Below are 13,297 nucleotides of genomic sequence, written 5' to 3' on the forward strand. Positions count from 1 at the left end.
GATTTGTAGGTTATTTTGTAACTATAGCATATCCTAAATTAATGGTTAAGCAGTGATCTAAGTAACATGACTAACTCTGGTATCAGACTTACTAGGTTCCATTCCATGCCCTACCACTTTCTAGTTGTTTAACCTTAAAATAAAAAAAAAAACCGTAATCTTACTAAGCTTCAGTTTCTTCATATCTATAACAGTACCTTACTTGTACAAGGAGACAACCAATATGAGGTACTTAGAATACTGTCTGGCACAAAAGAAGTGTTCAAAAAGCAATAGCTTTTTGATGACAAGTATGATGCCTGATGATGTTTAAAAACTAAACTAAAATTATTAATATAAGCATATAAGTACTCCCAAGCAATTTCAATGTCCGTGTTCTTTGTTTATATTCAGAATCAATTATTCATCTAAAGTAATAGCATTGGGAAAGCTATTTGTTGAGTCAATATATGTTTACTTACTAAGGGCAGTAATCAAATGTATGAGCCTTTGTTGCCACACAGTTGCATGTAGCACTGTTTTATAGATATTTTAATCTTTTGCAACCATGATTATATCTATTTATTATTTCTAAGCTAGCCTATTTTTGCTCCTTTTTTCCTCCCTAAATTGGTTTTCCCACCAACTCGTCTTCCTATTATAAACAGAGGCCTGTCTTACCTCTTTCAAGTGAGTACACATGGCAGTACATTCTTGATTCTGTCCATCTCTCTCTGTGCTGGTTGTCAGGGTGATGGGGAGGGGAGGCTAGAGACTGGTGAGGGATGAGACAAAATGTTTTCGCAGTTTAATGCCTGGGTGGCTGGCAGTTTGGCGGGGACCTTAGTAAAGTGAAGGACACAATGGAGCTAATTTTCTCTCTGTAGTATGTGAGTACACTCTGGAGAGGGGGATTTCAGGCCGGTCAGCACAAAGCAGTTTTGTTGTGTATGTCTGTGGTACCAGCAGACCGTTAAGGTGGAAACATCCTGTAGCTTTTGAGAAATGCAGAATTCCAATTTTGGAAAGAGTTTGCTCCTATATTTAGGAATTACTTAGTTGAGAAGTTAAAATTGAAGAGATTGAGAGTAGAACAAAAAAAGATTCCTCAAATTAAGTAGAAGGAATAGGGGCCAATTAAGAGAACAGAGAGGAGGACCATCATAAGAGGACATTGCTCTGAAAGCTAAAGAGGAGAGTTCCATGGAGTGTCTGGTACATAGACACTAAATAATTAATTAGGAGAATGAGTGGCTGGAAGGGCATTCAACCATGCTAAATGGCCCAGGCTCTTTAAAGAGAATGCAATCGAATCAGCCTCACTCCTGGCTCTAGGTTACAACCTTTGTATTCATTTTTAATTTTACTTGTTTTGTTTGTTTGGTGTTTTTCCAGCGCTTAGTTCTAATTTATTTTACCTTGCTGCCTTAACTGATTTTGGAGCAAAGGAAGATACTTAGAAATTAAAGCATTTTTTTCCTAAGCAATTCTAAATTAACAGGATTTGAAACAAATCAAGAAAATATTTACTATTCAACCTCACCAGGAGACTTCTACCCAATAGAACATTATTATAAAACTTGGAATAAGCACACTGTCATAGGACTGAACCCCAGATGCATCTGGATAGCAGTCATCATTATAAAAATAAGAGATTTCGTTCATAAAATATTTCCACGTAATTTCTGTTCCAATGAATGATATAATTACATAAGGGTCTGTATATAAAGCCATGTTGAGATGAGTGTGGCTAACCATTGATAACATTGGTGACTTCTATAAATCTGTAGTTATCAATCTCCATACAGAGCATTTCTGGGGGAATCAAGATGTGGCTGCTTATTAAGAGCTTGGCAATTTTCCTTCCTACATATTAAAGAAACTGGGATTTGGGTTTTGGCGGCTGCCAGTCTCAAATCTTTCCTAACTCTTCACCCAACAAGCTGCCTCTCCTGCCTTTCCTTTGAAAGGCATCACATCCGGCTCCGTCCACCACATCTACCTGCAGCTTGGTGCACCATGCCTTTTCCTGCCAGAGGCCAGTTTCTCTTTCTGAAGGCTTTCTGCTCCTTTGGCAGCAGGAGACCCAGAAGCAGAGTGAATTGGTAGTGGGCATGGGACTCTTTGGTGAGTCTCAGCCACATCCACAGGCCCTCTAAGCATGAGGCTATTCTCATTAATGTGGCTATTCCCATTTATCTCTGACATAAACAGCAGAAAGATGGGCTGGAGAGATCAGACAAAGCAGCATGTTTTCCTTTGACAGAAGATACTGCATCTCTATTCCACTTTATGTTTCTAGAGTATTGTGACAGACAGCAGCTTAAATAGATTTATGTTTCTAATTCAAAATATAAGTCAATTCTACTGCACACATATATGGCTGAGTAGGTGCAGGAGGTAGGGGGAAATTAAGAGTCTTTTACCAGTTCTCAAGATATGTATTCTTTCATTCTCCCCCCATTTGGGGGAGGAGAGGTAAAGACAGATAACATATAGGAAAAACGCTCAAAATGAAAAACTTGCTTGAGTTACTGCTAGTGCTAAACTGTTCCAGTGTCATAAACTTGGATTCCTTAGGGCTTGCTGTTTAGGATCTTTCTGTGTTTTAGAATTCTTTTGTAGCAGACACTTGATGTACCACTCATACAATTTCATTCACATTTGACACTGGATAAGAATTTTCTTTTTAAAACCAAAAATACAAGTGAATGTTGTATAAGTAAATGATTCAAGCTCTATGTTCCCAGAATTCTGTGGGAATGGTGCTTTGAATAGGATAACTGAGCAGTCCCTGTTACTATTTAATTTACAAAAATTCCTTAGCGTTGGCAGTCATTTACATGTTCATTTCATCTTTTTGCACTTAGTAAGGAGCTGTTTAGCTTTCATGTTGTACTTTTAGAACTAATAAATCAATGTCATTACTTTGATGGATGTGCCATTTCACTTTGAATCTGTGTGGCGGTTGCTTGCGGTGGCTTAATTGAAAAACTATAATTGCCATGTTATTTAATTTGGCAAATGGCTTATTTATTTATTTATTTATTTATTTTTGGCTGCCTTGGGTCTTTGTTGCTGCGCGCGGGCTTTCTCTAGTTGCAGCAAGAGGGCGCTACTCTTCGTTGCGGTGCGCAGGCTTCTCATTGCAGTGGCTTCTCCTGTTGCGGAGCATGGGCTCTAGGTGCACGGGCTTCAGTAGTTGTGGCACACAGGCTCAGTAGTTGTGGCTCATGGGCTCTAGAGCGCAGGCTCAGTAGTTGTGGCACACGGGCTTAGTTGCTCCGCAGCATGTGGGGTCTTCCTGGACCAGGGATCGAACCTGTGTCCCCTGTATTGGCAGGCAGATTCTTAACCACTGCACCACCAGGGAAGTCCCTGGCAAATGGCTCTTCTATTATCACTTCTAGGAAGTGTGTCTTCTCTAGAATATTTCAGCTGAATTTGTCTCCTGACCTCTTCTCTGTGGACCTTTTGTTAGCTGATGTCATACCTGTCACTTTGTTGGGTATACTTTTTTTTTTTTTTAAAGCTTTTAGAGTACTTTTCTTTAAATAAAAGGTATCAACTAAATTTGACATTTTATGAGTAAATACAGCTCTACTTATCAGTGTGAAAGAAGAGGAGACAGATTGACTGGACTCTCTCTGTGGTGCCTAGGATGGCCTTAGAGTCCCACAGAATTTGAGTCTAAATATCTGTTCCTTTAGGTTGTGTCTTCCAGGTTTTTTGGATTTTTTTTTCCATTGCACTTTTCAAGTATTCTGTACCACTGTGAATCCCTAGGAATTCTGATACCAAATGGCTGATTGTGTATGATTATCTGAGTTAATCTAAGTGGTTAGTATGATAGAAAGAATATATTTTGCATTAGAATGAAATTCTGTGATTAAATTTAGGGACTTCTGTGTCTGGAGTTCTGGGAATTCTCAGTATTTCCTCATAGGTAATGAGGTCACTGACCTAGAAGAACGCTAGGAAGCAGCCCGGTTCTCCTATCTCATCATTCCTCCTCAATACAGTCATTCGTTCTCTTCCGTGCTCAGAGTAGATTGTACTGTTCACAGAAACCATGCATCGGACCAGTCCAAGTTCTAAGTGATCTGTACTCATCTTCCTTCTGTCCCCATCCCAACTCAACTTTTACTGGCATAAGGGGGAATATTAAATGTCGTTTCTTAACTATCTTGACTGATGGGCTCAAAGCTCTATAAAAAATACAATCGTCAGGTTCCTGACTGCAAGCAAACTGTCTTAACAAAAAGGACACTGGCCAGCAGGATACTGGGAAGGATCCCTGCAGTTACAGGAGACTCAAGATCCAAGAGTGGCAATTGGACAGGAAACCAAGGGAGGCTTAGGGCAGAGCAGCCAGATACCCAGCTGGGGTCCTGCTGTAAAGCCACTTTGGTCCAAATGCCACCGCTCTTCCACGACTTCTAATCAATTTGAACTTTCAGTTTCCTCCTGCCTTGGTTACAGTCCCTCAAGATTCTGAGTCCCAGAAGCAAGCATCCAATGGACTGGTCATACGTCCTATGAGCTTCCAAAGGAGGATCCTACTGGGGAAGGTGGTGTTAGAAATCACCCTTCCACAAGGCTCCACGGAATCTCTCCAAGGAAAGATGGAATGCTAACTGGAAGGGATAGAGATAGGATGCTAGACAGCCACAAACAAGTCAATAAGTATCTTTAAATGACTGCTGAATCAGCTAAGAATAATGACAGAGTTATCTTCAGGAGCAAATGTCTGGAATACAGTACTTGAGGGAAAAAATCTGAACTGTGCCCTGAGTCTTGCAGCCAGCAGCCCAGAAAAGAGGTTCCACCTGTAGTGCTGACCCCAACTCAGGGCTGAGCCTGACCTGCATGCAGTCAAGGAAAGCAGAGAGGAATCTTATCCACACACGCATGCAGGGTATCAAGGTTTCTGCTTGTGCCTTTGAACCGCCCACCCGCTGCTGCTTTATTGAACCAAGAAATAAAGGAGTTTCTTGCTTCATTTCAAAGCCCTGGGTCCTCCGCAGCGAGCCCTGGGTGGGATTCAGTGAGGTCTGGTTCCCACCCTCCTAGCCACCTTGCTTCATGTCACTGCTTATCTCAGGCATCCTCCAGAAGACTGTCCTGTCTGGACGTCTGTGCTTTCCACAGAAGGGGCAGGTCAGAATTCTTAGAAATGTTGGAAATGTGGGGCTAGTTAACTCGGATTTCCTTACAGGAAATGTAAACTTGCCCCGCTTTAGCCAGGGCCCCCAGCGTCTTCAGTGAAGACATTAAAAAAAATATATATATTTTTTCATTTCTACCAATCTCATCTCTGTGTCTACACCTTATATCTATCTACCTTAGGATCAGCCAGCTGGCACGTTGTGTCTCATTTGGCTCGAAAAACTGAACAATGCTGGGCATTGTTCCATGTACTGAAAATGAGGGATTTATTATTTAAAATCTAAATAATTTAGTATGCTCTCCAAGAAATGATCTGGTTTAGAAAGTCGGAAGGGAAAACTGACGAAGGGGGAGGAGGAGGAGGAAGGGGTTGGGGGAGAAGGAAACTATGGACAAAGAAGGAAACTTTTCTGAAAAGAAGGAAGGAGGACCAAAGTCATACTTATTTTGAGCAAGTCTCTCCAGTGATGCAGAAAATCCAAGAAGGCCCTTGATCTCACTGTTCAAGGCACCATGGCGTCTGGTGGTTCTCTGGCCCCATACATTCCCATGCGGAAGGGAGATCTTTGCTCTGTCTGGGAGCCCTGGTGCTGAGGTCCTGCCTCCAAGGGCATGCCTGACCACTGCTTGTTCCATATTCACAGGTGGGGGAAAGAGTCCCAGCTGACTCCACGACCTTCCTTTCCACTCTCCAAGCTCCCCAAACCTCCTGTTAATTTGGAGGGAATCCCTCTATCTTCATGTTTCCCTTCAAGTTCACTTTAGATTTCCAAGCCACCTAGCAAAATCTCTACAATGGCTATGGGCTTTTGGACACAAAATCTGGGAAGGCTTGGGTAGCACAGCTAAGCCTACTTCTCCATCTCTCTCAAAGTAGGAAGCACTGAGCCTGCAAATGGCATATCAGGCAGCCTGTAACCTGTGGCCCCTTAAGATGTCCACGTCCTCATCCCCGGACCCTGGGAACTACAGAAGTGTCAAATGATAAACTGATAGTGTTTTAAGTCACCAAGTTTGTGGTAATTTGTTATAATAGCAATAGGAAAATAAGACGCAATCTATGTATGTTCATCCTGAGTTTGGAGCCACCTTAGAAGTGAGACACAAGAGACACAAGGATGGAGATTTAGAATGTTAGCTTTACTACTGTGGAAGGGGTTTTGAGAAAGTGGCTTTTTCTTTGTGTGCATTGTGGGCTTGTTAATCCTTTACCCCTGAGTGGGAAAGACTTATGTATTCAGACCCTGGCAGAGCTCTGCTAACTCGTTCTCCGGGGAGTGCTCCCCTTGGCGGAGAGCAGAGAACGTGCACATCCTGAGGGCAGGACGAAGCAGGGGGAGGAGACTTGGAAACGGCTAAGCCAAGCACACGCTGAGCTCACCAACTAGACGTGTCACTCTCCCTTGGGCAGGAGAGGGTAAAGGAGCCAGAAAGGCAGTAAGTGTTCTAGCAGGACTTCCTCAATCAGGATTATAAGGTCAGGGAGATAGAGGTCCCTCCTTTAATGTCTGCTGCCTGCCTTAATTTGTGAGGAGAAGAAGAAAACAGAAACTTCATATCTTGGAAATTGTCTTTCCATGTGCTTAATGCAAGTAATACTTCCCATATTTTGAACTTAAAAACAGAGATACTTTTTAATCCCAAACTCCTCATTTACAAACATATACACACTACTATATATAAAAATAGGACAACAACAGGACCTACTGTATAGTGCAGAGAACTATACTCAATATTTTGTAATAACCTATAATGGAAAAGATTCTGAAAAAATATATGTATAACTGAATCACTTTGCTGTATATTTGAAACTAACACAACATTGCAAAATCACTATACTTCATTTTTAAAAAGCCGAAAAAGGGGGTCTTCCCTGGTGGCGCAGTGGTTGAGAGTCCGCCTGCCGATGCAGGGGACACGGGTTCGTGCCCCGGTCTGGGAAGATCCCACATGCCGCGGAGCGGCTGGGCCCGTGAGCCATGGCCGCTGAGCCTGCGTGTCCGGAGCCTGTGCTCCGCAACAGGAGAGCCCACAACGGTGAGAGGCCCGCGTACCGCAAAAAAAAAAAAAAAAAAGAAAAAAAGCGGAAAAAAATCCAGATTTTTTTGTCAATAGAAAATCAGATTCCCCCCCAATATCTTTAAGTAAACATTAAACAGATACTTAAAGAAATAGGATTGAGGCTTCCCTGGTGGCGCAGTGGTTGAGAGTCAGCCTGCTGATGCAGGGGACACGGGTTCGTGCCCCGGTCCGGGAAGATCCCACATGCCGCAGAGCGGCTGGGCCCATGAGCCATGGCTGCTGAGCTGCGCGTCCGGAGCCTGTGCTCTGCAACGGGAGAGGCCACAGCAGTGAGAGGCCCGCGTACCACAAAAAAAAGAAAAAAAAAGAAATAGGATTGAAAGAGCATCACATCATTACTCTTGCTCCGTCCTGTGTGTCCCTGCGTTTGTAGCTTCCCTTTCCTGTAGTTTTTTGGGGGCTCCCTTTCCCCTGATGTCACCCTCCACTCTAGTTTCTCTCCTTGGCCCCTTCCATTCGCCACTCAGAATTCCTGATCACTGACAAACAAACTCCCTTACATCTTTGTGCTATTTATTTGATTCTCCCTGCACCTCCTGATTGTAGCAGAAACCAGGGTCCCACCTGAGGATACTCCTTCCCCTGGGGCTCATTCTGCTACATCCCACCGCTGATCCTAGGCTCCAAGATGGCCTGGTGTGATTTTCATTCCCTAAGGCTGCCAGACCATGATCCTGCCATCTTGCTTCTTGGAGGTTCATGAGTTTCGGTCCATCATCCTCTCATGTCTCCTTTTTGCTATTATCTGCTGACCACCCAGTGACTCCTTCTCACTGAGTATTCATCCTGATGGTGGTTTGCCTCTGCTTCCAAAGTCCAGTCATCATCCAGGGGGATTTTCATGCTCTATAAACAACCCATCCTATACCTTGGCCTCTCAGTTTCTTTCTCTTCAAGGACCTCCTCCCCCATTCAGTTTCACCCTCACACAGCCATAGTCTGGAGCCTGTCATCAGCCAGAACCATTCCAGAATCATAATTCAGACTCATTGCTTGGAGCCTGCTGACTTGATTATCCTCGTGACCCCTCTGATTCCACACATCGGGACTTCTCATTCATTGATTCCTCTACCTCCTGCCTTTCTCACTTTTATCTAGCCTATATGCAGTATTCTATCCTTTCAAACTTCTAATAACCTAACTTCCCACACTAATTACACCCACCTGGAAAAACCCCACATCCTGGATGAATCCAACTACCCACTTTCTCATGTGCCTGTGTCTGATGTATTGGGTGTTTTTTGACACTGTCTTAAATTCGTGGTCATCTCCATCTGAGTGCATGATACTACCCAGCAATCTCTCAGTCCACTCTCCCATTTCAAACTGTCCCACTATCCTCAAACTTCCAAACCAGATATATTCTCCTTCAATTAAGCTGATAGATCTGGCTCCTCTTTTGTACAGAAAATAGACATGATCAGACAGGAATTTGCTCAAATTAGTGCTACCAAATTCACAAATCCAGCTATTTCAATCATATTTTCCTCCTTATCTGCCGCTGTAATTTAAGCTACTCATAAAATTCTGATTCCTACACTCTGTTTTAAATTGCACACCTTCCTTATTTTCCAGGAGCTTATCTTTTTCTTAAATCCCTTCTAATTCCAGGAGCTTTCATTTCTCCAAGTCTATTGACTCATTCCAGTCAGCTTTTAAACATTCTTAGATTTCCCCCATTTGAAAAAACAAAAAGCATGTAGATGGGGTAGAGATGAGAGAGAGAAGCCAGTACAGTTTACCAAATCTTTGGGGTGTCGGGGCATGATGAGCTCTGGAAGGGTGCCTGAGCACACCTCTCACTGGGCATCTTTCATATTGCAGTTTTTGGCTGGGCCTTCCTTTCTGGGAGAAGAGCCCCCATTTTTTTTTTTTTTACCTGGACCAAATCACATCTTGACTGCCTGCTTTACTTTTTGTCCTTTTCCAGCTACTTCATAAGGGAGTTGTTCTCACTAACCATCTCTACTTTCCAATCTCACACTCACTCCTCTACCCATTATAATGTGGTTCTACCTCCTCCAATGCTCTGTAACTGCTTCCTTCAAGGTTACCAATGACCTTCGTATTGTTAAATATAATGGACAATTTGAAGTCCTTATATTATCCTCATGGAAACATTTGTCACCGTTGACCACTTCTTCCTCCTCAAAACTCCACTTATCATGGTTTCTCTGGTTATTCTTTTTCAGATTCCTTTATTAGCTCTTCTTCTAAGTAACCCATAAGTGTTAGAATTCTACAGGGCTCTATTTTTCACATGCTATACTCTTCCCAGCCCATCTCATCTACTGCCATGGTTTCACTGACTACCCAGATCCATCTCTGACCCTAGCCAAGCCTCACCTACTTGTATAAAGCTTCTTATTTGATTTCTCCACTTGGATGTTCCAATAGACCTTAAGATCTTTTGGAAACATGTCCAAGACTGAATTTATCAACACCTTCCGCAAACTTGCGTGTCCCTCAGGGTTTTTTTCCTATTGCATTTTATAAATAGTGCAAGACAAAGACTTGGCACTCCGTGACTCCTCTTTCTCACTTCTGGTCCTGTATTATCACTAAATCATATGGAAGGTCTCTCATAAATCTCTCAGATCATCTTACAGTCAGCATCCTAGTCCATGCACCCTCACTTCCCATCTGGACTACCTTATTAATCTCCTTTTTTGATGTTCCTATGTTTATCTTTTTTTTTTCATTTGCTGCCATATCCTTAGCACCTAGGCAAATATTGTCATCAGTGGTTGTACAGTATGTATTTAGTGAATGAATTAAGTTATTCATTCTTGTCTTTCTCAAATCTAGCCTCTAGTCTACATACAACATATTCTTTGAAAACTGTAAGCCTAATTATATTACCCTTCCTGTTGTTATAGCTTAAATGCTTTCAATGGCATGTATTTGCTCCTAAAATTAAATCCAAACCTTGTTTAAGTAACACTTTGGCTCTGCTCACCTTTCCAACCCCATTGCACCCTGCTTCCATGTAGCCCCTTGGCTGCCTGCTGGGCATCTTTCATTTCCTCTCTCTCCAGATGTGTAAACATGCTCTTTCCTACAGCGTTCTTCACCACGCTCTTCTACTTTGATAACTCTTGTTTATTCTTCGTGTTCAGTACTAGTTGTCCCTTCCTCACACAAGCCTAATCTGACCTCCAGATAATTTTACCCCTTATGTGCTTCTGCAGCTTCCTCTGCTGCACTTTTCATAGTACTTTTCACACCTTTAAAAACATCTGCAGTGCCTGTATTCCACACTAGCATTAAAGTTGAGACCCTCATTCATCATGGTTTCCCCAGCACATGTAGCAGAAATCTTTGCTGAATGAAAAGATGAATTTAACAAGTATTCATCAGTATGAATAATTCACACCCTCCACCCAATTAATATATGTCCTAAGGACTGTGTATTCCTTTTGTTGTTTCTCCCTCTCTATATTTGATTTCTGAATTAATTTTGCTAGTTTGCAGAGTATGAGATAAGCTGAGATGGACACAGGGGTTGGAGATGTGATATCTGTTTGTGTTAGTAAACAAGATTGTTTGATTCCTTGTAAGTCCTCTGCTGGTACTGACTCTTCTGACCTTGGACACAATCAGATCTGGAAGAACCTTGAGTTTGTCCAGTAATTCCTAACATAAAGCACCTTCCATCCCTTTGTATGTGGTTGGAAAACTGTTAGTTTTTTAAAAAGCATACTTGATAAGTCTATCCATTTTGAATGTGGTTTAGATTAAAGCATTTCCCGAGTGTTTCATTTTTATTGCTGGTTTCATTGGCAGTTGGCAAATTTGTCCTTTTGTTAAACTATGTGAAAACAGCTCTAAAGAAATTGGCTCCAAAGGCCATTTTAATATTTTTCTTATGGGAGGAAATTAGTGGCCACATTTAACAAATCAACATCTCTACTTAATGTCCATCTCCACTGTTACCTTTGGAGCATTTTAAAGAATAGAAACCAGAAAAATCTCCTGAGTATGATATATAGAGCTTCTTTTAGCCTCTTGGAAATGATAGGGTTTGGGAGTGGGGAGGGAGGGATATTGGAAAGAGAGAAATAGGAATAAAAGTGAGGGATGATAGTATTATTTTTCTTTATATTTTTATCAGTTTGCCAAATATCTTAGGCTGACATTCTAAATCCTCTTTTAAAATATCATGGAACTTTACCAGCAGATGAGTTTTCAGAAAAATTTCAGTATGAGAGCAGTGGAGAGATTGAGTCTTTTCTTGAGGCTTCAGGCTAAACATAGGGGCTGTTGCCAGGGCTAGGGATCAATAATGAGACATGACTTCAGGGAAATCATCTATGAGCAGATTTCCCCCCCTCCTCCCCAAAAGCTCCATCATGAACCTATCATGGTGCCAGGAATTTTGCTGTTAATTATTCATTCCTCTAGGCTTAAGGGATTGTATACTTAGGAGTCTTCTATGCAAATGCAGTTTTCCCCTCTGAGGTCTCTGGCACACACACATAGATATACCACTTACCAGTTATGAATGCTAATTAATCAAATGTCTTTCCTTAAGTTAAAAAAAAAAAAACATGGGAAGGACATTCTGATGGGTGAGACCAGCATATGATGGTTCTTTGGATGCAAGCAAAATAAAGTTATCTTTACTAATAATAACTTATTGGAAGGACACTGTTGGTGCCCAGCATCAGAGGAGGAGGCAGCCAATCAGGCCTTAAGACAGACAGTAACCAGGGCAGGACTGTGAACTTAGACAAGATGATTACCTTCTCATGCCTCTGTTTCCTCATTTGGAGACTTGGAGATAAATACAGTGCTGACTTCATGAAGTTGTTGTGAGGATCAAATGAATTCCTATTCTTGAAATGCTTAGAACAGTGGCTAGCACTTAGTAGAAGCTCAATAAAAGTTATCTCTTAGCCTGAATGCAGGAAACTCTCAGAGGCTGCCAACAGAAAGACTCTGGTTCTTGGAGAGATGATGGTGGCTTGAGCCAGGGAGATAGAGGGGGCGGTGATGGGAAATCATTATACTCTGGACTTCTATAGAAGGTAGAATGCCAACTGTATTTGCTAATTGATTAAATGTGAAGTGTGAGAGAAAGGAATAAAGAATAATGTCATGGTTTTGGATCAGAGCAAATGGAAAGTTAGAAGTTGCCGTTTATTGAGATGGAGGAATTGGGGCAGATAAAGAGTCTGTTTTTAGACACTTTAAGTTGAAGATGCCTATAAGACTTCTAAGGGCAGATGTCGAGGTCAGCTGAATAAAAGAGTCTAGTGTTAAGTGCAGGGGCCCAGGCTTGAGTGGTGAATAGAAAACAGCAAGAAGAATACATAGAGGAACTAAAATAACTACTTCCTAACTACTTGCAAGGGTGTAGTGGATATTAATGAATTTCCTCTGATATTACCCATTCTATATTCTCTTTCCCTCTTGCCCAAGCTTCAACTGATTCAGTTTCTTCGTCTAATGAAGTGATCTAAATGTTTATTCCAGAGGTTTCTGGGCTTTTGGTAGAACTGTCTGTCACACATTTGCTGCAGACCTCCATTAACACTTCCTGTTGGACGTGGTAGATCAAGGTGGTACCTAGAGATCTTCCCGGTTGGACAGGCCTTGTGCAATTCTCCAGTGGGGAGCTTGGTAAAACAGGGCTACATGAAACTATTTTGAGGGAAGAAGTGCCAGGAGTGGGAAAAGGGTGAAGAAGATGAGAAGGGAATGTTCTAAGACAAGTTTATTTGCTCTGCTGATGATTACTCAGTGTCTTTGTCCGGGGAATTGAAAAAGGCTCAGCTCACACCTGGCTTCCTTTCCACACCCCACCCCTGAATCTCAAGTAGACGCCCCTCAGCCCTCCTCCATTTTAGCACACAAGGTCAAAGCAGGCTGTGCTTGGATTCTTCTGCTATTAATTTTCATTACCCAAACAGTCATTAAATGAAACTCAGCCCAGGTTTGTTTTCTTTTCTTTTTTTTAGTCCAGTTTTTATTACCACCACCTGACTAGTTATTAAAAAGCAAGCAAGCATCAATTAGCTGCAGACACATACATGACAATTACATTGGGGAGACACGACACATC

The sequence above is a fragment of the Mesoplodon mirus genome (assembly GCF_964341445.2).
Source record: "Mesoplodon mirus genome assembly, chromosome: 14".
Lineage (NCBI taxonomy): Eukaryota > Metazoa > Chordata > Mammalia > Artiodactyla > Ziphiidae > Mesoplodon > Mesoplodon mirus.